Source organism: Callorhinchus milii, unplaced genomic scaffold (genome assembly GCF_018977255.1).
Source record: "Callorhinchus milii isolate IMCB2004 unplaced genomic scaffold, IMCB_Cmil_1.0 Scaffold12, whole genome shotgun sequence".
In the NCBI taxonomy this organism is placed as follows: domain Eukaryota; kingdom Metazoa; phylum Chordata; class Chondrichthyes; order Chimaeriformes; family Callorhinchidae; genus Callorhinchus; species Callorhinchus milii.
In genome coordinates, this window is record NW_024704753.1 from 510,740 (window position 1) to 536,238 (window position 25,499).

A 25,499-nucleotide genomic window follows, 5' to 3' on the forward strand; every position below is an offset into this window, starting at 1 on the left:
CCATGGTAATGTCGCTCTGGAAGTAAATAGCGGAGCAGCGGATCCAGCTTAATTTTTTCCAAGCACCCTCTTCCCCCCACAGCCCCCACCACCTCCCCCGGTTTGTGGATCACATCCTGATCTTAAACCTAATTCACAGGATTGTGGAACCCGACTGAAGGCGTGTGCTCCTGGTTCCCAGCGCCATTGTTAACATGTCCTGGGGTTTCCATAACACCCGGCAGGACTGCAATGAGAGGATTCATCACAACAGGAATTAAACAGGGAGGTTAGAGCAAGGTGTCTTTGAGAGCGGGAGGGAAGGTGGGATTCACTGGTGTTGAGGCAGAGGGCAGGAGATATTTTTAAAACTGAGATTTAGCTGGTTAGATATTTGGAGGGCAGAAATATTTTAAGGGTATGAGCGGAGAGTGAGATTCACGTGGCCAAAACCATCAGCACAGAATGGCCTGTTTCTGGAATGTTCTGCGAATGAGCCATACCTGTGCGTCGCCCACTGCTTCTGATTCTCTTCTGTCTGGATTCTCTCCAACTCTCGCTCGGCTGTTCCAACTGCGTTCCAACTACTATAATAATAACAATTATAATAATAATAATTACAATAATAATCCTTGCATTTGATACAGCACCTTATCACGTCTTCGAGACGTCTCAAACCCCTCCACAGAATATACTGTAAAGCAAATTGCTTGTATATTTTTGTGGACAGAACACGGCAGCCAATTGTGCACAGCAGTGTCCCAACTCTGTGATTGATAGCTAAGTCTCTGTGGTCCTCACTGCCCAGTTCCTGCCCTGTTCCGGCTTGCTGCTCTCCCCCACACCCCCCCCCATCCCCCCCTCTGCGAGCGGCCATTAATCAGCGTCACTGGCAGCACTGGAGAGGTGGCTAATGTTGATGGAAAGCCCAGGCTCCGGGTATCACAGTATATAACCGAGAATAAAATTTACAAAAAAAAGGAGAAGAGGTCGGAGCAGCTCGGGCTTGGTTTCGAAGCTGTTTTTCCTGCTGTTTCCTATCCAACACAGACTTTCACAATTTTCAAAAATTCCTGTGCAATTTTGACTTTAAGGACAATGGTTTCATTATTATGATGAATAATGATGATCATCATTATTAATGGTAATTATCATCATTATTAATAATAACCTTTGCATTTGATACAGTATTTGATCACGCCGGGAGGACGTCTCAAAGTGCTTCACAGGATTCATTTTGTGGGCGAAACGCGGCAGTCAATTAGAGCACAGCAATGCACAGATAGCCATGAAGTGACTGACCAATCTTATCTGTGGAATTCTTGGCCAGGACACCGGGAGAGACTCCTTCTCCTTTCAAGTAACGTCACCGGATCTTTAACATCCACCTGAACAGGCAGACGGAACCTCGTTAATATCTCATCCAAAGGACAGCACCTATGACAATGCAGCACATCCCCAGCACCGCATTGGTGTGTCAGCTTAGACTATATGAGATCCAAGCCCCAAAGTGGGGCTTGAACCCACAACCTTCTGACTCAGAGCGAGAATGCTACCCACTGAGCCAGGTTGGCATCAGGCGAGAGAGTGAGGCACTCTGAGTCTCAGAGCCTGTATGTGGAGCAGGCAGTACCTGGCGTGTAAATAGCAATGTCACCGAGGGACTTGTGTGGCACATGACACATTGTCAGGCAATTATTCATCCAGCTTCTGCTAGAAATTATTTGTTGCCAAGTGCAAGTTATGAGACATACGTTTGAGGGATTGGGTTTCTAAGCTTGGCGGTTTGTTGGACCTCACTGTGTCAGTGCGCACTGCACCCTGGGATTAATATGTTAATAAAACATTACACAGTTCATAGCTTTATTTCTCTATCTGAGATTATTTAATATTAAACCAGGTAAATGATTGTGTTCTTACTGCAGATCAGAGCTCAGAGTGAGCAGGAGACTGCGAGTTGGTTGAAGAGCCTGGCTCAGATCGCTGCTGTGTTATTGGAGTGTTCCTCATACTCCTGTAAGTAAAATGTTAAAGACTGATTTACAGTTTGTGTAAAAGTTTTGGACAAAGTCTCCAGAGACTATTTAGATTCAGAGCCACATTTTGACCTTTGAGTTGAGGCCAGGTTTGAGTGTCAGAGGAGACCGGAGGAGTGACCGTGGATGTTCCTCTCTCTCTCTCTTTGTTAAGATTACAATCAATGTAAAAGGTGCAACAGTTTCTCCAGAGGACACACCTGTACTGTTAAAGTGACTTAAACCAACTCTCCTTCTCTGCAGTAAATATTGATTGAAGCGACATTATGTTCACACCAAACGCTGAAACCTAAAGCTCTCAGCTGACTGCCTAACTATTGCTACTAAATGATGAAGCTGGGTATGTGGGTGGATAGGTGTCAGATGCCGTTGAATAAGAGAAGTATAAATTACGAGAAAGAACATGTATTTTTATAGCTGTTTAACGGGTCAAAGATGCCTCAGAGCACTCAAAGTAATTAGTGTCAGGTGTAGTGACTGTTTATTTTGCAGGCGATGTGGCAGTTAAATGTATGACCCAGTGAGATGAGCAGTCATTTTACTTGGAGGATTGTTGGCCAAGACAGGCCGCCTTCAAGTTGACAAAGGGGTTTGCAATGTTCCTGGAAATGAGAAGGAGTCGAGGTTATTGATGAGTGAAAGGATTTGTTCAGGAGGTTGGACAGGGAGCAAGATTGTCTTCATCTCCTGAAGATATCACATTGAACTGAATTCAAGCAAAGCCTGTTTATTTTAAAATTAACAATGATTCACTTTGTGCTTTCAATATATTCTATGTTTAAACCTCTCAAAGCAAAACTTTTAGCAGTTATCAGAATAAAGATCCTGCGGTGCTGCTGGAAAAGGGAAGGGAGTTTCTCTCTCTCTCTCCCAATGTCCTGACCCACCGTCCCTCAGAAAACTCATTCATTCATGGCTGTTTGGGGCACATTGCTGTACGCAATAGCTGCCGTGTTTGCCTACAAAATACAGTCACTATAACCTTAAGAAAACTCTGTGAAGCACTTTGAGCTGTTATGGCGTCGTAAGGCACATTCACAAATGCAAAGATTATTAATAACAATATTTCAAACCCTTTGTGATGCCCTGAAAATATATTGCACTTTATGGTGCTGGGTTTGGGACTCGGATTTACATGTCAAACACATGTATATTTGCCCACATTAACTGAGGTGCCTGGGCAGTGCAGCTGATCTTATAATCCTCATCCTCAGATCGCCACTGCTTCCCTTCATTCCACCACACTGCTGATGTCATTAGGAACGGCGCTTGGGTTTGAACATGCTGTTGAGCTTTGGTTATAAATAGAAATTTCAATGAAATATGACCATCTGTACCGGCCAGAACTGTAACTCATTCTGACTACCTGTGTGTGAGTCATCCAATCACAGGTAGAATGTTTAGCCTTTCCTCACTTTTGGACTGACCTATTTTTGGGCTAAATCCACTTTCTCTTGATTAATGTTTCCTGTGCTAAATTCTGCACGTTTACAATTAATGGCGACACATCAAAGTTACTCTGCTTCTCACCTCACTGAGGGAGCCAGGACCAACACGGACTCAGTCCAGTCGCCAAGAAAGAAGGGGATTGTGTGTGGGGGTGGGGGGGGGGAATGGGAGAGTGTGTGGTGGGGGGGAGGGTGGTGGGGAGTGTGTGTGGGGAGGGGAGAGGGTTTCAGGGAGCTGGCCAGCTGGCAAATGTGTCTGATCCCGGGTTGAAACCCTGTTATATTGCTTGCCTAAAGTGGGGGGGGGGGGGGGGAGTGTTGATCCAGCGGGATCTTACCTTTGACTTTAACACAAAACTCCTGAACTCCCTTCTCACTCTTGTTGTCCTTGTTGCGAGCCGTGGAGTGAGGAACCTGGAAATCCACTGGGATGTGAGCCTGGCCTCAGCTGGAGTTCAGTTCCGCACGTCAGCACCTTGAGAGTGTTGTCAACCACAAAACTCATGTCCGACTGTTCACCATCTGCCTCGCTCATCTGCGAGGGCAGCAAAGCTCTGGGGAAGGCACAGGCATGAAGAGCTGCTCCCAACACCCCCCCCCCCCGGGTCTTTCCAGCACCCACCTGGACTCTCCTGTCTCCCCCTGATAGCCAATCATAAGAACATAAGAATTACTGGGCGAAAGAAGACCAAGGTCTATCCAGTTCACCTTCCACCATCCTGGCAGTCGCTTGACATGTCGTGTCCCAAACTATACACTGTATCCCCAAATATTATTTCTTAACAGAAATGGATCTAATTTGTTCTTGAAAGAATCAACACTTTCTGCTTCTACCATCTCCCAACAGAGCCTGTTCCATACGTTCACTACTCACTTTCTGAAGTAGTGTCTCCGCAGATTTGTTCTGGATTTACCCCACCTTCATTCCTGCCTCTGTTAGCACTATTTCTCCTCATGTAGTTTTCCCATTTTCAATTAAATGTTGTTCTTGACTCGGCTTCCACAGCTCTCTCCGCTCTGTACTCTCCCAGCCCTCACTCACAGTGTAAGCGGGCGTTCTAACCTCCCCTGTTTTTTTGGCAGTCATGTTTGCATTTATAGCATCAACTTGTACTCAGATTCCCGTCATTGGGGTGACACCAGCTGCTTAACATCAAAGCTCCTGAGAACTTGTGCCCAAAGCTTTCTTCTCTCTCTCTCTCCTTCCAAGGACTGAAATAGGTTTGTGGGAAACTAATGCTTGTTCAGTCAGAGGAACATCACATTTCATTTCCCCCCAAAGATGCCTCTGAGTCTGAATCAACCTGGAAATATCAACCCATCTCTCAGGGTCGGTTGAAAGTTGGAATCTTGTATGGAGTCAAACCACTGATCTCTCTCTCTCAATCCTGACTCTGAGTGTCTGTGTGAGTGTCTGTGTATGTGGGTGGGTAGGTCGGGGAGGAGGGGTGTTTGGGGGGGGTTCAAACGTCACAGTGCTTGACAATCTGTTATTGGGGCTTGAGATGTGACTTTGCCTGTATGTTAGTCAGCTCACCATCACTGAAACGTTGCAGAGAGGTGACAGAGCCAAAGCCGGCAGCTCCAGTCCTCGGCCCGACTCCAAAAAGAGGGAACAAACAGAACAGATCATCACAAGCAGGAGGGAGGGTTACAGATAACTCGGCCAATCACAGGATCCAGAACATCTATTCTCACCAACCTTCGAATTTGACAGTGAAAGTTGGTTGCCACATCCACCTACAAAATACACAGTCACTGCACCTTAGAATATATCCTGTGAGGGCACTCCCCAAATGAAAGAGGCTGTATCGAATGCGAGGATTAATATGATTATATTGTGTCATTGATGAGAATAACTGGATAAAGGGAACATCTTGCTTGTGTGATTAGCTGGGGGCTTGAGCAGATATTCCCATTAAACCAAGGTTCGCTCAGTAAGATGCCCGGATATCACTGGGCACTGCACTTTCTCACAGCGACGGCTCTTGTAGTGGCAGCTGATGGTCCTTCCAGATGTTTATCTGGTTACAGCAACTGACCCTCTTCAACACATCACAGTGAGACTGAGTCTGACTCGATGTGCCCAGTCCTCTCCCGCCAGCTCGGGTGCCAGTCGCTAGTGCCCTAGTCTCTGGATTGGAAGGATTTGAGCTGACTCTATGAATGAGACGTTAAATCGAGGTCCCGTCCGCAGCTGTTCGGGGGGACTTTATCCATCCAGCGACACTATTAGAAAAGAGACGAGAGCTCCTGCCAATGTCCTGACTGACAATCCCCCAGAGGTATTGCTCATTCACCTCCCTGTTGACTGAGGGGCCTTGCTGGTGCAATGGCTGCCACGCTTGCCCACAAGAGCAATGACTGTGGTGGGGGGTAATTAGCCCTAAAGCGCTCTGAGCCTCTCTCTGTGATAAACTACCTTCCTTTCTCTAGTGCTGCCGATGGGGGAATCTAGGTCAGTGGAAGTTGTAGCCGAGCTCAATCGGACACTTCTCAGGCAAAGAAACTGAACGCGGCACAGAGGCAATCACAGTTTTGGGGCCGAGATTCACATTAGTTTAATGTGCAGCTCAGCTATTTCACAGTGTAAGCTCCAGCCTGCACGTGCGATTGCTCTCAGTGGGTACCAGTAATTGTGAGGCTGCCTGTGCATTCCTACAGGCAACGGTAACTTAATTACCATGAGTACCTGAATACCTCCTTCATTAACGTGGCCAGTGTCGCTTTTACTGTTCCCTCTGTGTCAACACGTTCCAATTTATTGCTTCCTCCTGTCGTTTCAGAGCCTGTGCTGACTGAGGGACCTGCACATTCCAGCCCCAGATCCCAGCTGCTGGCCCCTGCACTACATGGTAATGTTTCCCACTGCCGTTTAATGTCTCTCTCGCTGACTCCGCAAACCTTTAATGGATTAATAGGTTTTTAACTCACAGCCATATAAGGCTGAGCGCTGTTTGAGAGATTGACGCGAGGTGGGGTCATATCTGCTGGTGAAATTAATATGTTACTGGTCTGGAGATGTGCCCAGTAGCCTCTTTCCATGATGCTCTGCGCCGCACACAGCTGTAGTTCTTGTGCTTTCTTCGGTGTAAGAACATGAGCCGGGCTGTGTGTGTGAGAGAGCGTGGGAGCAGCTCAGAGCGATATCTCATCGCTGATGCTGGCGAAAGGTGCTTCTCGCTCAGTGTGGCATAGACTGAAATTACCCTGGGCTTCAGCAAGGTCAGTCTGAGCTTTAACTCTTTCAGTCCTGAGTTGAGCGATTAAGTGGTTGGTCACTAAATGGTGGAGTCACTTGACGTGTCTGGATTGTTACTCGGTGAGCTGGTGGTGGGGGGGGTCGGCAGTGATCATGGGCCGGGTATTTAACACTCGTCACTCCCTGGGGGTTGTCTGCTCTTCCTGATCAGTTCCACTTTATGCCGATTGATCCCTAAGGGTTGCATTTGGACTCTTTCAGAACATTTATTTACACTAAATATTTATGATTGGCAATAAGGGAGAGCGGGGAACATCAACTCAGGATGATTACTAGCAGCAGAAAGTGGGGAGGTTAGAGGCTTTCCTTTACACAATGGGTTATTGGGCTGTGGGAAATGCCACTGCAAGTCCTGTTTAACCTAATCAATTATCACATTTTGAAAAGTCTTTAGAGAAAACACTTGAGGAGTAAAAATATTAAAAGATGTAGGGAAGGAACACGGGAATGGAGTTAGAGTAGAGAATTCCAGTGCGGGAGCGAGCCCCAGCACAGACACGATGGGGAGAGAGAGAGAGCAGGGAATGGGGTTAGAGTAGAGTTCCAGTGGGGGAGCGAGCCCCAGCACAGACACGATAGTCCAAACAACCTCCTTTTGTGCTGTCATTTCCATGATTCATTACAGGGTATCATATATTAGAGCATATTATGAAGCAGCAATATTGGTATCCTATTGGTAACTGCCAGAGTGCTCTCAGTAGGATCTGTACCAGTGAGGTTTGTATTACCTCTTGGCTGTGTGCAGTGCAGTGATGGGGACAAATGCATTGAACCCTTGTGTTGTGACATCAACTAAACTCCAGTCATGCCAAGTGATTGGGCTTCACTGCTAACAAACTAATTTCACTGCACATTACACTGCTCTTCAATGTTAAGGATTCTGTGGTGGCTTCCACAATTGCGGGGAGGAGGGGATTGCAGGGGCAGGTGTGGCGGGCAGGTTGTGGTGGGGCAGGAGTGGGGACTGTTGTTGTGGGAGGGTGTGGGGTCAGAGAGTAGGGGCTATGGGTGGGAGGCGTGGTGCGGGGGCTGTGGTTGGAGGAGAAACAGAACTCACAGAGGGTATCTCACGCCCGCCCCCTCCACCCCCCACAAAACCTGATTAGGTGATTCACCAGAAACAAAACTACAGAAATATCAAGTGCAAGGATTATAAATAAACACACAGAAGAATGCCATTCATCCCACCATGTCTGTGCTGGCTCTTTTAGGAGTATTTTTTCAGTCCCTTTTACCTGCCGTTTGCCCCCTCTGCAGCCCATTACTTACTCCTTTGAAGGTATTTATCCAGTTTCCTAGAATAGATTCCCTTGATCTCTTGTTCTAGACGAGGTGCCTTTCTCAGCTCTCTGACCCCCTGTCCTGCTGTGCCGGAGCTCAGTGTATAAACTCGCTGCCAGCCAGTGACTACAGTAAAGCAGAGCTGTGTTTAGTGCTCAGTGCTGTGCTGTGAAGTGCGGACACTATAAGTGCTGTCAGCGTGTTTGTAGCTGGTAATTATGTGAAAGGAGTGGAATTATGAAAATGCATTCTGCACTTCATAGCCCACTTGAATAATATAAATAAAAATCTGCTTCCAATTTGTTTGCATTACGAGTTGTGCCTCCTCGCTGTACTTTGAGCACTTAGATTTGGGGTAATTTTCCTGATTTGATTGTGTGCAGCCTCTCCAGCCCCCGGTAAATTAGCCAGAGACCACCAAAGCCGTGACCTGCTCAAACATTGCTGGCTGCTGTGATGCAAATGACAATGATCGGGGCTCTCAGAGCTGACTCTCTGAAAGGATAATTACACCGCTGATTAAATTGTGTTTCTGATTAAAATAATAAACAATGCTCCGATGGTTAGGTTATGTATTATATTGTGTTAAAGGGACTTTGCCTCTATATCCTCTGCGCTTCATTGATTGGGTACAGAGAGGCTCATGTCACCACCAAATGGCCCAGTTTGAATGTGATGAGGAGCGTTTTTATTATTTCTTTTTAATCTTATTGACGGCCAAACTCACAGCTATTTGTGCACAGCGATGTCCCCCAAACACTGGGTGTTGGTGGCTGATGTGAGGTCAATGTTCAGTGTTGTTTGGATGATTCTTGGCTCTAATCTCCATCGTGTCTGTGCTGGGGCTCGCTCCCCCACTGGAGCTCTCTACTCTAACCCCATTCCCTGCTCTCTCTATCATGTCTGCGCTCCCTCTTGGAACTGTGCAGCGACTAGTTTTATTCTGCTTGTCAACTGTCTTAGGTGCATATTGAGGGCTCTCTCTGCCGTCACATTACGCTGTGAGGAGCTTTCTTCGAGCTAACATCCCTTGGGCTGGTTTGGGCAAGGCTGGACAGGGCTGGGTTGGGCAGGGCTGGGTTGGGCTGGGGAGAAGGCAGGGGGAGAGGAAATGCTGTTCTATGGTGGGAAACAGTCCAAAGGCTAAATTTTCTGCTGTTTCATTTGATTGAGTAAGATATGAGACACAGCTTGCCTCAAGGGCACTATTATATATAAATGTAAATTGTTGTTGAACTCTCTGATGATTGGATGAGATGGTGGGAGGATATCTCCCTGGGGGAGGATTTGGTGGGCCAGATGGCCTCTTCTCATTGTGTCATGTTCTTAAAGAGTGATTGTTGCAAACATTGGCTTTGGTTTTGGTCAGGGATCTGAGGAGCCTGGAAACCTCTGAACTAATTTACTAAAGAGAGAATTGGTGATGTTTCTGTCCGGCTGCCATTGGAGAATGGATGAGAAGCAGAGAGCTCTTCTACATCACAATCCTAATGGCCAATAGAGAGCTCTTCAGTTATCCTGTGATATATATCGCTGTTAATTGGCTAGTAAGAGTACCTTGCCAAGCTCATAAATTAGTTCTCTGTAACAACAGTTGACTCCAGTCAATACTTTCAGCCGTTTATATCTGACAGAATTGACCTGATGTTGAGTAATATGGGAGACCCCTGCAAGTGTTCACAACCTTCGTGCTGTCCTGTGGACGAAATATAAAATCCAGGTCCACATTCCACCCCCAACCCCCTGTTATCTGTTCGGGTGGACATTAAAGCTGCTGAGAAGTGAATTTCTCGCAATGCCCTGTCCAGTAATCCTCCACAGAAAGTTGGTCACTTGCTGTATGTTTGTGGATAACATTGCTGGATGCAAAAATTGTCAGTGATTCCTAGCAAGCACTTTGAGCTTTTTGCATATTCTAGTGGCAAAGTTTGGAATATTGGCTGGGATTTATCAGTGTGTGTGTGTGTGGGGGGGGGGGCTGGGGATCTCCTGTTTTGCAGATGATTTAAATATCAAATCGTCTCTGAATGTTGCACCGTGTGTTTAGCAAATTCCAGGGCGCTCATCCAACCCGAGATACATGTCTCCCTATCTGTGTCTCTCACACTCACCCAGTCTCTCTCTCTATATATAACTGTGTCTCACACTCCCTGTGTCTCTCACATTCCCTCTCTCTCTGCCTCTCTTTGTCTCTCTCTCTCTGTCTACCTCTCTCTGATTCTGTATTTAGAACAATTTAATTTGTGGAAATGAAACAATTGCTTGCACGTGGAGAGTTTATTGCACAATGTGACTCACACATTGAACCAACCCACCCAATGGGATCAGTGGCTCCAATCCCCGTGGTGCTAAATGATATGGACCTTTGAAACAGACCCTCTCAGTAGCAGTGCCATCTTAATTAAATCAGAGACACAATTTCGCTAATGCCATGCATTGTAACTAAAACATAAACATTTAAGCATTTTCTTAATGTAAACGTTGTTATTTGAGAGCAGGGAATGGGGTTAGAGTAGAGAGCTCCAGTGGGGGAGCGAACACCAGCACAGACACCATGGGGAGAGAGAGAGAGAGCAGGGAATGGGGTTAGAGTAGAGAGCTCCAGTGGGGGAGCGAGCCCCAACACAGACACGATGGGGAGAGAGAGAGAGAGCAGGGAATGGGGTTAGAGTAGAGAGCTCCAGTGGGGGAGCGAGCCCCAGCACAGACACGATGAGGAGGAGAGAGAGAGTCAGTGGGGGAGAGTAGAGAGCTCCAGTGGGGGAGAGAGCCCCAGCACAGACACGATGGGGAGAGAGAGAGAGAGCAGGGAATGGGGTTAGAGTAGAGAGCTCCAGTGGGGGAGCGAGTGACATTGAGGTCAGTAATCACCACAGTCACGATCTGGTGTTTGCATCTGATTTTGGTGCGAGCATGTGGTGACTGTTACTGAAACCGGGAGAGGGATTTCACTCAGTCACCTGTAACACTGTGTGTGTGTGTGGGGGGGGGGGGTAGTGGGGGAGCAGTGTGTGTGTGGGGGGGGATCAATGGTTGTATGTGTGTGTGTGGGGTCAGCGTGTATGTGGGGAGATCAATGGTGTGTGTGTGGCGGGGGAGCAGTGTGTCTGTGGGGGAGGAGGGGGTTCAGTGTGTGTGTAAGGGGCTGTGTGTGTGTGTGAAGCTGTGTGTGTGTGGGGTGGTGGTGTGCAGAGGAGGGGTACGGATGTGGACTCACGACCTGCCCACTGATTATCAAATGTAATGATCATATTATGTAACCAACGCACCGTGATTCTGAACAAATTATAAAGCGTTTGTTGCTAATAATTGTGCACGAATTGACACCGTTTCTATAAAGAGATCTATTTACACAGCGTCAATCACAGAGAGAATGGCTGTGGCTCTCAGCACCCTGAATAGAAACTAACCCGTCCTCAGCCGTCAATCTGAACCGTCAATCTGACACACAGAAACCGCAGGACTCCGAGCAAATTAACACAAGTCACACACACCCATTCACACTCACTCACACACAGTCACAATCACACACAGTCTCACTCACTCAGTCACACACAGTCTCAGTCAGTCTCTCTCACACACACACACACACTCACTCGTACTGTGGGTGTGTGTGCCCTATGGGAGCCTGTGAGTGTGTGTTTTGGGGGAGCCTGTGTGCTTGTTTGTATGTATGTATTTGTTTGTATGTATGTGAGTGGTGTGTGTTTTTTTGGGGGAGTCCATGTGTGTATGTGTGAGTGTACGTGTGTGAGTGAATGCATGTGAGTCAGTGAGTGTGTGTGAGTGAGCGTGTCTATGTGATTCAGTGAGAGTGTATGTGAGTGTGTGAGTGTGTACATGTGAGCCAGTGAGTGTGTGAGTGAGTGTGTGCATTTAAGTGAGTGTGTGAGTGAGTATATGAGTGAGTGGATGTGAGTCACTGAGTGTGAGTGAGCGAGTGTAGGTGAGTCAGTGAGCGTGAGTGTGTGAGTGTGTGTATGTGCAAGGAACAATGCAGTGACACTAGTGAGGATGACCGGCCGGTGAGTTTATCACTTGACAGAGAGACTGCGGCAGCCGGGATTTTCAGGCAGGTCTTGGCGGGAGCAGGGAGTGACAGTGAAGATGTGATATTGTTCACTGCAACAGCTTTACACTGAGGCAGCCGATGTCTTTCTCTTCCCCTTAACCCAGTGGGTTAGAGTAGAGAGCTCCAGTGGGGAGGGTAAAGGTGTGGGTGCCCAGACAGACAGACTGACTGACTGCCTGGATGTGCTGTTCGGGTTTGCTGGTCTCACACACCAGCTCTCACTTTCTGTAACCTTTATGTTCTATGCATACAGCACAGGGCGATTCAGCAGAAAATGTCAGTGTGTGCATTAAACTTTACAGTGACCAGCCTCAGTGCAGAGAATAATTAGGTATTGATTTATTTATAAGGTGCGGCCGTGCCTGAAATAATCCAGGATGGGGGCGCTGACGATCAGCGGCGTTAAACCACGCTCAGCGAGACAGGCAGCCAGGACTAGTGGGTTACTCTGACTAGGATCATTGGTCGTGTAACCCTAGTGATAGTTTATGCACGCGCACACATACACACACACATACAGGTGTGCACACATTCATACTCACACACACACACACCTACATGCACACAGACTTGATGAGCTGAATGGCCTCCCCCAGGATACAGTGTGACGTGTTGGTCAGTTTTAAGATCTCCCCACCCCAATGTATTTCAGAGGAGAGAGAACACACTGCGACACAGTGAAGGACAAAGCTGTATATTAAGAACCTTTCTCCGTTGTGGGTTTGCTGCAGAAAAATCGATGCTCTTGAGTAAATCTTCCTCTGACCCTCGGCCACTGGTGTCGACCACGGCACAAAGAGGCCACTGGGGGGGAGAGTCCAGCCATCACCTTCACCGTCAGCTGTCAAGCACCGGCTCTGTTGGGGGGAGGAGGCACGGTGGGGGGAGGAGGGGTGGACATGCACAGTGAGATGACTTGAAGCTTCCTATTCTCTGGATTATATCCTCCAGTGCTGGGCTGGGGGGAGCGCTGGCATTGTGGGAGCTGCCCCCTCTCTGTTGAGCCATTAACAACAACAACTCTCATTTATATAGCACCCTCCACGCGGGATAGCGCCCGGATCGTCCTGTCCATGCCGTTCAGGTGAAGGATATTAATAATAATACGTGCATTTGACACAGCGGCTTATCTCGTCTTCGAGATGTCTCAAAGCGCTAAATTCTGTCAATCCGAAGACGCTGTTTTTTTCCCCCGACGAACAATCCTCCAGATAGATTGTCCAGTCACCTCCCAGGGCCGTGTGGGGGGACACAGCACAGATCACTGTCCTGTTTGGCCATAAAGCCAGTCACTACACTCGAGTGTAAGTTCTCGTGAGGCTATGAGATATTGAGATGGGAACAGGACTATAGAAATGTGGGCTCTTGTCTTTATTCTCTAAAATCGCAGCCACTGAAATGCATTTCCATGGTTACTCAGAATCCCTTTCAGAACCCAGTGTAATTCACACTATTGTTCCCCACTCACTTTAATTACAATTTCTCGCTGCGCCTGTTCAGCGCTAACGGTGACTTTCCATTCTGGTGTTTTTGTGTCTCCTCTGCCGCTGTGTGCCATTGGTGGGCAGGGCAAGAGGCGGGGGGCGAAAGGTAAAGATTATTAATAATAATAATAATCCTTGCATTTCATGTAGCACCTTACATGTCATCGAGACGTCTCAAAGGTGTTTGTTTAAACAGCACTCACACGATTCCTGTTACTATTGAATAGCTCCGACTTGTACTAGGGAGAGTGAAGGTGATCAGAAAGGTTAGATGTAAACAGGGGCAGGGAATTGGAATTGCAGAGCTGCTTGGGGAAGAAGCCAGGAGGTTGTGGGTTCATCGGGGACTTTGAGCTCGCAGTCCAGGCTGACGCTCCAGTGCAGTGCTGGGGGGCGGGAGAGAGTGTCACATTGTCGGAGGCTCCGTCCTTCAGATGAGACATTAAACTGAGATCCTATCTGTACCCTGTTCACTCGATGTTAATAATCCCACAGCACTGTTGGAAAAGAGAAGAGAGTTTCTCTCTCTCTTTCTCCTGTCTGACAATCCCCCAGATAAAATTGGTCACTCACTTCACGGCTGTTTGTGGGACATTGCTATGGCGCACATTGGCTTCTGCATTTGCTTACAAATCACACAACCACACGCGAGTCTCTGGCCTCTACCTTCCCAGAGAGACAGAGACCAGAAACCTGGGAAAACAATCTCCATCACATCCATACCCACTGTCGTGTGAAAGGAATCTGTGGATTAGACAGGATATCTCCCTCCCCACCCGCAACACATCAAGAGATGAAGTTTAACAACAATAAACTTAATCCAGGATTAATACAGCGCCCGCTGATTTTAAATTAAGCTTGTACCGTGAATCAAGGCTTTGTCTACTTGCTCTATTTGTGGAATTCCTCATTAAGCTGAACATAGACTGTATTTCTCCCCCTTCCTGCGCGCCCCCACTGCCACCGCCCCCCCCCCCATCCCCAACTCCCCAAACACACATACATCCTCCGACTTGTATCTGTTACTCACAATTTCGGGTGATAATTAAGATGTCAAACTTATCACATAAAGTAAGTCCAGGACACCTCTATCCAGCGTAGTCACCTACGCACCACCATTTACACCAGCCCGTTCTGTCACACCCACTTGGCCAGGGCACTGGGACTCATTACAGACAGCTCAATGCTGGGGCGGGAGATGGGGAAACAGGTGGACGGGGATTCTGGAAGGATGAGATCAAATGGAACGGAAGTCTTCTTTGCTTGAAGCTCACATTGGATTGCTTGTCTGGGGAGGGGAGGGGGGGCACAGAATTGCACACGTTTCCTCCCCCTGGCCCCGAGCGGGGTATTTTTAGCAGGAAACGAGGTTACCTTCATATCACATCCCAGCAAACAATCACTGGGGAATCTTCCTCACTGCCCAAATGCTGCTCACAATGAGGTCACCACATGACACCTCGCAGAACCAGGCCAGGCCAATCTCCAGCGCTGTGGGGTTAACACTGGCCAGCCAGGCTGGTCATCAGGCTGTGGGGCTAACACCCCAGGCCAGGCTGGTCACCAGGCTGTGGGAACTCTCGGCAGCCAGGCGGGTGTGACAGACCGGGCTGGTACAAATGACGATGCGTTGGTGGCTACACTGGGTGGAGGTGTCCTGGAAGTTCATTAATATGATGAATATGACATCTTAATAATCATCTGAAATTGTGTGGAAAGCAAACAAGTCAGGGGATGGTTGTGTGTGTTGGAGGGAAGGGGGAGTCCGTGTGTGGGGGAGAGGGTTGGGGAAGGAGTCTGTGTGTGGGGGGGAGGGAGGGGGGGGAGTCTATGTGTTGGTGGGGCGAATGCGGTGTAAGTTCAGCTCAATCAGGAGTTCCAGAAAAAGCTAAGCAAGGAACCACCATTCTAGAAATCCTAGTTTTTTTTAAAAAAAATTCCTTTTCCTTTCCGAATAAGAATATTCAGCTAACTCTCATAATAATTTGCATCTTTGCATTTGGTACAGCTGCTGTGAGCATCAATAATACAATAATAATAATAATAATCCTAGCATTTGACATAGCACCTCATCACGACTTTGAGACGTTCCAAAGCACTTCACAGGATATACTGTATATTTTATGTGCATTATCTCAAAGCGCTTCACAGGGAGTGTTTGCCAAGTGTAGTGACTGAATTTGTAGGCAAACGCGGCAGCCATGTCCCCCACAGACAGCCGGGTCCCATAGCCATGAGGTAAACAAGCAATTAATCTGGAGCATTGCCGACCAGGACATTAGAGGAAATCTCAGAGGGATCTTTATAAAGTGCCTTCTGAATGGGCAGGTGGGACCTGGGTGTAACATCTAGTGCGAAGACCAGTGTCCTTGCTCTCACTGGGGGAAAGAGGCCATTTCTACCTCAGCCTCAAACAGTGTCACCACGGAACCGTCCTGAGATCTAACCGCTGCCCAAAAGCATAGGGTGAATCGGGCTTGAAATGAAGTGTAGTGAAGTGAGCTCTAAGCCCAGGCATGCTGTGTCCACACTCAGGCTCCAGGAACATTGTCTGCCTGTCTACCTGCTGCAGTGTCAGCCACAGTCTCTCTCTATCTCTGCCTCGCTCTCCGTGCTAGAGACTATATTTAGTGACCTAGTTCTCCCTGTCCCCTTATGATTCACACAAAGTTCTGGCATCTTTATCTTGCAGCCCATCCATTGCGGTGTGTGTTACTTCCCCAGCGTGGGTGACGCTCAATCTGCCCCTCATTTCCCTGTCGTATTCAAGTAATTGGGTTTTGCTCAAGTGGTTTAAATGTGGAATATCAGAATATAGGCTTTGTTTTCCATTGTCTGAATTGATAAAAAATGGTTTAATTTTGCTATTCTTCCCCCCACATTGCCCCTACAAGTACCAACCGGCGAGTTTGCGATTGTCGTTTGTGACTATGTGAAGAGACTGGAACAGTGCCCCTGACGTGACAGGCTCTGTAAGAATCATAATAATAATAATACATGTATTTGATATAGGCCCTTATCACGTCATTGAGACGTCTCAAAGCGCTTCACAGAATATACTGTAAAATGAATTGACTATGTATTTTGTGGGCGAAACGCGGCAGCCAATTGCGCACAGCAGCGTCCCACACACAGTCGTGAATTTATCACAAAAACTGCTAAATGCCATTTGTTGTTGTTGTTGTGCGTTGTGTGAACGGGCTGTTGCAGTAGTGATGTGAGAGGCCAGCACATGTCTGCAGAGACAACTATCAGCAAATACTAACGGAATAAGCAACAGGGTGAGCGACTGAAAGCTAACCCTTAGCCTGCATAGTCAACTCCAGTTACTCCCCTCTGCCTCACGGTGCCTCCCTAAGCCCTCAGTCTAAATCCTTTGGGAACCCCAGGACTGGGCTCCAGGCTTTAATCTGCAGAACCTGTCGTGGATTCTCATAGTAAAGTTCAGACACTCGATATCTAGAGCTCAAGATGCTTAGCTCGCCAGCACTACAATGATCAATACAGCTTTTACACATGATATTTTACTGTCTCTCCCAACCCTGAAATCCCTCAACAACAGCAACAACTTACGTTTATATTTATGTGTGTCCTTGTGGGTGTCAGAGCGTTGCTGTGATTAGGTGTGGTGAGCGAGTGAGAGCGGCTTCCCTCCACATTGCACCTTAATCTGTGATTATAAATGTGGTTTACACAGAGATACCATCTTTGGCTGTTCTTGATGAACTGTGTGTATTAAGTGATGATCAGAGAGTTGTAGGAGCTGGAATGTAACATGGGGGATTCAGACCATATAGGTTTCGAGACGTGGTTAATGTGCGATAAAGTTCGTATTTGGTTATTTGGACCTTTTGAGTCTCGTGCAGTGGTATGGCACCGGTGTTGTGACCGAGAGCTGTACCACGCATGGCCTGTCTCAGTCACCGGCCTTTTGCCGTGTTCACCGTGTAACCACAATCAGGTTTCAACCCAAATCTGGAAATGGAGGCTAGTGACCCTCCTCCAGCTGATGAGGGGGGCCTGAGGACTCAATTCCTCCTGTTATTAGTCTTAAGGCCATTATCCCACAATCCTGATTATGTGGGTCTTTTGGAAGATTCTGAAGATCGGTTTAGTTTGGACCCCGATCTCTCTATACGTGCCCGGCTCAGCCTGACACAGAGACTTTCCCAATCCCGGGAAGCTTGAATGGGAAAAGTGTCAGAGGGGTTGAGACTGGGTGGAATTTCGGGTTCAGATCTGCAGACATTTTGGGAAGTTTGGAAACGCCATTTGCACATATCTTCATTTTTCCCCCGTCACAGGTTAGTAAATAATTCACGTTTTACTCTGAATAAATCTCTCAGATCCCAATCTCAGACCCAATGTAGAATGCAGCCTGTGAGCGAGGCTCTGCCTTCAGTGTCCTGCTCACATCCTGATTGTTAGAATCACCAACATCGGAGTTTTATAGTTGTTTTGGGGGTGGTGGGGGGAGGGGGGGGGGGGGAGAAGAGAGTTTCTCCCATTTTCCCAGCCATTAATCCTCCAGATTCAGTGTCGTGCTGTGCCGAACCTGTGTATAAACCTCGCTGTGTATAAATTGCCTGAATGTTAAAATATGTCTATAAAATGTTATATATTTCATAATATATAAAATTACACATTCAATCCACTTTCCAATACATCCTGCAAAGTGCTTTGGGACATCCTCCCGACGTGAAAGGCGCGCTATAAATGTAATTTTGTTGTTGTTGTTTGTTGTCTCAATGACGCCATAAGGTTGTATGTCAAATGCAAGGAGAATAATAACAATCCTTGCATTTGTTAAAGCGCTTTATCACGTCTTCAAGAAGTCTCAAAGCACTTCACAGGCTATATTATTATATAATAATATTGCAGATATTCCGATCACTGAGCTCTGTCTGTCTGTCCCCGTGACCCTATGTCCTGTGTCAGAGTTTCTCTCACTGCGAGTACCTCGGCCTGAGTAATGAATAACTCAGGTTTTGTCTGCAGATTCAGCCTCCGTCCCCGGATTCAGTCTTCACAGCCAGTGAGGCACTGAGTGACTGAGTCCCAACACTCGGATGAGCTGACATTTCAGGGCAATTGTGCTATTTGTACAGATGTTGGATGTCGAGGCAGATGTGGAATTGTTGTCTGCAGGTGTCTGTGTGCTGGACTGAGCCATGTTCTCTACACCAGCCAGCATTGCCATACAGTCTCTGCGGCCTAACAGATAAGATGTTCAAAGGGCAAAATTAGCAGCTACTCAGCTTGCTGTTAGTACAGTTCAAATGGTAATAATAATAATCTTTACATTTGATATACCACCTTATCACGTCTCAAATCACTTCAGAGGATATACTGTAAAGTGGATTGACACTGTATTTTGTGGGTGAAATGCGACAGCAAATACGCGCACAGCAGTGTCCCACAAACAGCCATGGAGCGAGTGACCAGTTTTATTCGGGGGATTGTTGGCCAGGACACTGGGAGAAAGAAACTCCCCTCTCTTTTCGAAGAGCGCCGCGGGATCTTTAACATCCACTGAACAGGCAGAGGGGGACCTCGGTTTAACGTCTCTTCCAAAGGATGGTACCTCTGCAATGCAGCACACCCACAGCTTAGATGATGTGATTCTAAATCCCAACGTGGGGCTTGAACCCACAACCTTCTGACTAAGAGGAGAGAGCGATACCACTGAGTCAGGCTGATACTCGTACTTGTCTCGCTGTTAGTAATTGGTATTCAGCGCAGCGAGCGAGCAGCCCAGAGTGGGATGGCATCAGCTTAGCTTCTCCTGTTACAGCCAGGGTGGAGAGTTGGCCTCCAATTGTCCACTTAGTTTAAAGCAGGTGGTGATGACCCGGCTTGTCTCTCCTCTCTGTGTAATGGCTTCCCCCGTGACGTAGGCACAGTCAGTCAGTGTAAGTGCTCACTCCAAACCACAGCTCATTTATTAATGAACAAGACAATAGAACAATATAGTGCTGGAAACACGAGCTGCCTCTGACAACCAGCACCTTCCGTGTCCTGTCCTCTCCCTTTCCATCCTCCCCGGGACAAGGCTGAGCCTCGCTGCGCTGGGGCCAGGCTGAGCCTCGCTGCGCTGGGGCCAGGCTGAGCCTCGCTGCGCTGGGGCCAGGCTGAGCCTCGCTGCGCTGGGGCCAGGCTGAGCCTCGCTGTGCTGGGGCCAGGCTGAGCCTCGCTGTGCTGGGGCCAGGCTGAGCCTCGCTGTGCTGGGGCCAGGCTGAGCCTCGCTGTGCTGGGGCCAGGCTGAGCCTCGCTGTGCTGGGGCCAGGTTGAGCCTCGCTGTGCTGGGGCCAGGCTGAGCCTCGCTGTGCTGGGGCCAGGTTGAGAGCCTCGCTGTGCTGGGGCCAGGCTGAGCCTCGCTGTGCTGGGGCCAGGCTGAAGCCGCTTTGCTGGTGCCAGGGGAAACCTAGTTGTAGCCGGCAGCACCACGGTTGGCATCGGTGTCTCATGAACCCCAAGTGATAGCTTTGGGTCAGTGGATGGGGCAGTGGGCAGAGTGTGGGGCAGTGGGTAGGCGAGTGGGGCAATGGGTGGGAGGTGGGGCAATGTATTATATTCAGCCTAAGAGAGTACGAGGAAGGTGATTGATTGATTGATTATTGATTGACTTGTGATGGGGAGCTCACAGGGTTATAATGACCAGCTGAGAGGGACTGTTCCTCTCCAGTGCCAGGGCTACTCTTGTAATTCCCCCACCCGCCCCTCACCCCCACTAGCACACAAGGGTCTCTGCGCCCTGACAGTAACACAGGGCTGTGAGTTAGGGTTAGACTCAGGGAGAGGCTATTTGGTGCTGAACTCTGGTGATGGACCTGATAGCGTGTGTGACAGCAGCGTAGAGCGTGACACAGAGCCTCAGACGTGGTGTAACCGTGGCTTCCAGAGCCAGAGCCGGGTGGGGGGAGGAGAACCGATGAATGGAGTGGGTTGGGATGGGGGGAGAGTTTTGGACGGGTATGGGGGGAACAAGGGGATTGGGAGGGGGAGCCACTGCCATTGAGGCTCTCTCCCGCTGCTGATGAAGTGGCTGTTGTAATCATTTTTTTGTTATTAAAAAAAATAAAAAGTGCCTATGGCTGTGTTGTTGCTGTGGCTGTGTTGTATATGTATACCTACATGTGTATATACATATAGTATATATATATATGTGTGTGTGTATAGTATATATGTGTGTGTCTAATGGGTGTATATATAGTAATGTGAGTATATGTGTGTATGTATGCAGTATATATGTGTGTGTGTTTATATACAGTATATATGTGTGATGTCTGTGTGTATATTTACAGTATATACATGCGTGTCTGTATATACAGTAAATGTGTGTGTCTGTGTATATATACATAATATATATGTCTGTATGTATATACAGTATATATACAGTATATATATGTGTGACTTTGTATATATACGGTATATATGTGTGTGCCTGTGCGGGTGTATATACACAGTGTATGTGTGTGTGGCGCAGCCTGAGCCCCCCCCGCGCTGCAGATGGTTCAGCCTCTCCCTCCCTCAGCATCACATCGCAGCTCAGCCCCAACCCAACCTCAGCTCAGCTCAGCCCCAACCACAGCTCAGCTCAACCACAGCTCAGCTCAGCTCAGCTCAGCCACCTTCACATCACAGCGACAGCACTGAGACAGGTACCTCGGCTCCTCACCCCCCCCCACCCTCAGCCCACCCCCCCACCCTCAGCCCACCCCCCCCATCCCCAGCCCACCCCCCCACCCTCAGCCCCCCCCCACCCTCAGCCCACCCCCCCCATCCCCAGCCCACCCCCCACCCTCAGCCCACCCCCCCCACCCTCAGCCCCCCCCCCACCCCAGCCCCCCCCCACCCCCAGCCCACACAGCACCCCCCCCCATCCCCAGCCCACACCCCCACCCCCAGCCCACACCCCCCCAGCCAGCACCCACCCCCACCACCCCCCACAGCCCCAGCCCACACCCCCCACAGCCCCAGCCCACCCCCCCCCCCCCCACCCAGCACCCCCCCCCCCAGCCCCCCCAGCCCCTCTCTACCTCTGTGTGTGTGTGTGTGTGTGTGTGTGTGTGCGGTGTGTGTGTGCGGGCGGTGCGGGCTCCGGTGTCGGGCGCATGGTTTGCGGGTGGCTGAGCGGAGGATGCGCGCCCTGTGCGCCGGAGCCCCGCGGATACCACAAGGTAACGGCATTTTACTGTGTGTTAATGCAGAGCAGAGCACCGGGCACCGGGTACCGGGCACCGGGTACCGGGCACCGGGCACCGGGTACCGGGCACCGGGGCGCTACCGTGACACTGCAGATCATTGTCTTCATCCTCCTCCATCCCCTCCTCATGGACCCCCATCTCCCCCCCATCCTTCCCCCTTCCTCCCTCCTTCTTAATATACCCTCCTCCACAACCCCCCCTCCCCATCCTCCGTTCCCATCCTCTATTCCCCTCCATATACCGCCCCCTCCATCCATCCTCATCATACCCCCCCATCCCCCCCATCCCCCCCATCCCTGGCTCCTGTGCTAACGTGGCTGCAGGGGGGTGGGGGGGGCTCAGGTCTGTCTCCCTGGGAAACAGCTGCACAGTTTCCCTGTGAGCAGAACACAGCCACCAGTGCCTCCATGGCCAACCTTCCCGTTGACGTTTGTGTCAGTCAGTCAGTCACAGGCAGTGGGGAGATCAGGGAGTGGGGGGGGGGGGGGCAGTGGGGAGATCAGGGAGGGGGGGGCAGTGGGGAGATCAGGGATGGGGGGCAGTGGGATATCGGGGGGGGGGGGGGCAGTGGGGAGATCAGGGAGGGGGGGGCAGTGGGGAGATCAGGGAGGGGGGGGCAGTGGGGAGATCAGGGAGGGGGGGGCAGTGGAGTGCCAGGCTGTGGGGAAGCTGAATGGCACTCTCCCCTCTGAGCCAGATCCTACCCAATGCTATTTGTGGAAAAGCCGGAGTGTAATTGACAGCAGCGCCCACAGGTGCATCGGCAGGAAAGGGAGAGAGCAGTAAATGGTGGTGTTTGGTTTAACATTGTCTACACTGAGCAACGGGCGTTGAGAGAGAATAAGTGGGAATGGCTTCCTCACAGGTGATGTGCGAGAAGTGCCTCTCCGGTTCCTCCATTCCTGGTAGCTGTTCTTTGTGGGACGTCGCTGTGCGCAATCGGTTGCGGTGTTTCACCCATGAAATACACAGTCGACCTACTTTGCAGTGTATCCTGTGAAGCGCTTTGAGATGTCTCAATGACGTGATCAGGCGCTGTATCAAGTGCAAGGATTATTATTATTATTCTGACTGAGTGGCAGGAGAGAGAGAGAGAGAGAGAGAGAGAAAGACTGAATTGCTTCTCATTGCAGTGTATAACAGTTTGGGTGATTTTCTTGGTATTATACCAGGAAGTAGATCGAGGTGTTGGCACCTTTTCTCGGGCTGGGCAAATGTACTCCAGTCTTCCCAGTCCCTCAGGCGAGGTCTCCAGTCTCTTCCCCCCACCACCGAGCTGGTATCCTCTAAACAGGTGCCTGTAACTGATCTCCTGTTGTGATAGCTGGGATCAGCCTTATCTCTGTACACACTGACTAACCAGTGTGCACTGAGGAGAAAGTGCTGTAAGAAAGTAGCTCTGGGACGCTACCCTGCACGAGGGGCACTTATACAAATGCAAGTTGTTGTTGTAAACTCCACCTCACATATTGGCCACAAAGCCTGATCACAACAAACCGGGTAAAACAGCTAATGTGTCACATTGGCCCCAATTCATTTTATTCCAACAGCGAGTTGTTCTGGGTTAGGATCTTTCTTTGAGTTGACCTATTGGGCGGCGCAGGGCCTCGTTTGTGCAGGATAGTGGCTCAGCCTGTCCCATCTCGGCCTCTCCCTCCCCTGGCCTCTCCCGGCTCAACCTCTCCCAGCCTGGGCCTCTCCCAGACTCAAGCTGTCCCGGCTCAGCCTCTCCCACCACCAGCCTCTCCCGGCTCCCAGCTTAGGCCTCTCCTGGCTCAGGCCTCTCCCGGCTCAGGCCTGTCCCGGCTCAGGCCTGTCCCGGCTCAGGCCTGTCCCGGCTCAGGCCTGTCCCGGCTCAGGCCTCTCCCGGCTCAGGCCTCTCCCGGCTCAGGGCTGTCCCGGCTCAGGCCTCTTCTGGCTCAGGCCTCTTCTGGCTCAGGCTGTCCCGGCTCAGGCTGTCCCGGCTCAGGCCTGTCCCGGCTCAGGCTGTCCCGGCTCAGGCCTCTCCCGGCTCAGGCCTCTCCCGGCTCAGGCTGTCCCGGCTCAGGCTGTCCCGGCTCAGGCTGTCCCGGCTCAGGCTGTCCCGGCTCAGGCTGTCCCGGCTCAGGCCTCTCCCGGCTCAGGCTGTCCCGGCTCAGGCTGTCGTGGCTCAGGCCTCTCCATGCCTACACACAGCTTGTGATGCTCAGTGACTCGATTGGAGCTCAGAAATCCATTGTTTGGGAGGGTTTCCCGGCCGCTGATCTCCTGCTCCACCTGACACTGAGCAATGTGACAGCGTCAATCAGCCTTTCTGTAAAAACAGTGTTAAAGTCAATTGAAAACATCAACATAGAGGCCGCCCACCACCCACCCCACCCCCCCCCCCCCCACATCCACCCGCCCATAGACTAATCCCCACACCACCCACCCCCACACACACTAATCCCCCCACCACCCACCCCCCCACCATGGTCCATTCCCTCCACCCAGGTGGCCACAGCCATTATGGAGATCGTGGGTTTCTGTAATTTTGTGGTTGAAGCTCAGTGAAGCCAGATGATCACAGTATCTTTTCCAAACTCTCTCCAAGATACAACCCTCATGAAGGTGCTTTAGAAACCCAAGTTGTTGTTGTTCTATCCTGTAAGAAAGACCCCGTGAATTTCTACAATTGCACAGAAGCTCCTGGAAATTCCTGATTTGCAGTGTCCGTGAAACAAGTCATCTCTTCAATCTAACGTGCTGTGAGATGTTATTTTGGTGCCCAGAGACTTTACATACTGTACTTTCAAAATGTGGCTCAAAGCTTAGAAATAGACCTTTGTTTGACATAGAGGAGAATCTGGGTGCCAGTCAGTGGTTGGGTAGCAGGTCACTGTTGCTCAGTAGTAATGTTCTCTCTCTCTCTCTCCCCTGACTCAGAGGTTGTGGGTTTTAAGCCCCCTTTGGTGATGGGCTAACATTCCTGTTCAGTCATTAGGAGTGGCAGAGGTGCCGTCCTTTGGATGAGATGTTAAGCATGTCTGGCTGTGCAGGTGGGCTTTCTCCCAGTGTCCTGGCCAAAATCCTCCAGATAAAATGATTGTTCACTCTGTGGCTGTGTACAGGATCTAGCTATGTATAGATTAGCTGCTATTATTAATAATAACTACTATGAGGGTTGGGGCAAAGTTAACAAAAATAATAGAGGTCAAAGAGTTGGGTCTTCAAGACCTTGATCTGATGGATTTGCCCAAAACCAGGCAGGGTTTGGGTAAATCGGGAGGAACTATTTCCACTGGTTGGTGAGTCAGTACATCAAGATTTTTACCAAATAAAATCACAAGGAAAGGTTTAGAGAGTTTCCATTACAAGGGGTTTAGAGGGTCATCAGGACACAGAATGCTCCACCCAAAATACTCGTGAGCAAATGATTCATTATCACTTTGAAAGCTGCTGCTCCTTATCGTGCGGGCATAAGATTGTTGAGTGAGGAAATGATCAGGGCAGTCCTACAGAAGAGCCAAGGTGCGTGTGAGATGTGATCCCTCGCTGACACTTGCTCTCCAGCTCGTTCACCAAGAATGACCAGCCAGGCAGAGATTTCCCATGAAAGTGTTCCCCCCGAGTAAGGGGGTGGGGGGAGCAGTCAAACATCACCAAAAGAGAAGAAAACCTGAGAAGGAGAAAGAGAAAGGCTGAGACATGCTGAGCTTTTGTGATATTGGAGGGTTGGTGTGTTCACCACTGCTGATGTCATGGGAGAATT

General features: G+C 49.5%; 1 protein-coding gene across 10 annotated transcripts in view; it reads left to right on the forward strand.

Moving 5' to 3' along the window:
• Positions 1 to 25,499, forward strand: part of atp2b2 (ATPase plasma membrane Ca2+ transporting 2) — a 75,385-nt gene that overhangs the window by 17,188 nt on the left and 32,698 nt on the right. For 6 of the 10 annotated variants that reach the window (XM_042339814.1, XM_042339804.1, XM_042339809.1 and 3 more), the window contains exons 2-3: positions 1,905 to 1,995; positions 6,250 to 6,318. The exons of 1 other annotated variant lie outside the window; for it this stretch is intronic. The gene's annotated coding sequence lies outside the window, so the exon portion shown is untranslated. Of the gene's footprint in view, positions 1 to 1,904; positions 1,996 to 6,249; positions 6,319 to 21,206; positions 21,224 to 21,701; positions 21,743 to 25,499 lie in introns of those variants that run through there. 3 more of the 10 variants (XM_042339805.1, XM_042339808.1, XM_042339806.1) reach the window with 3 other exon arrangements.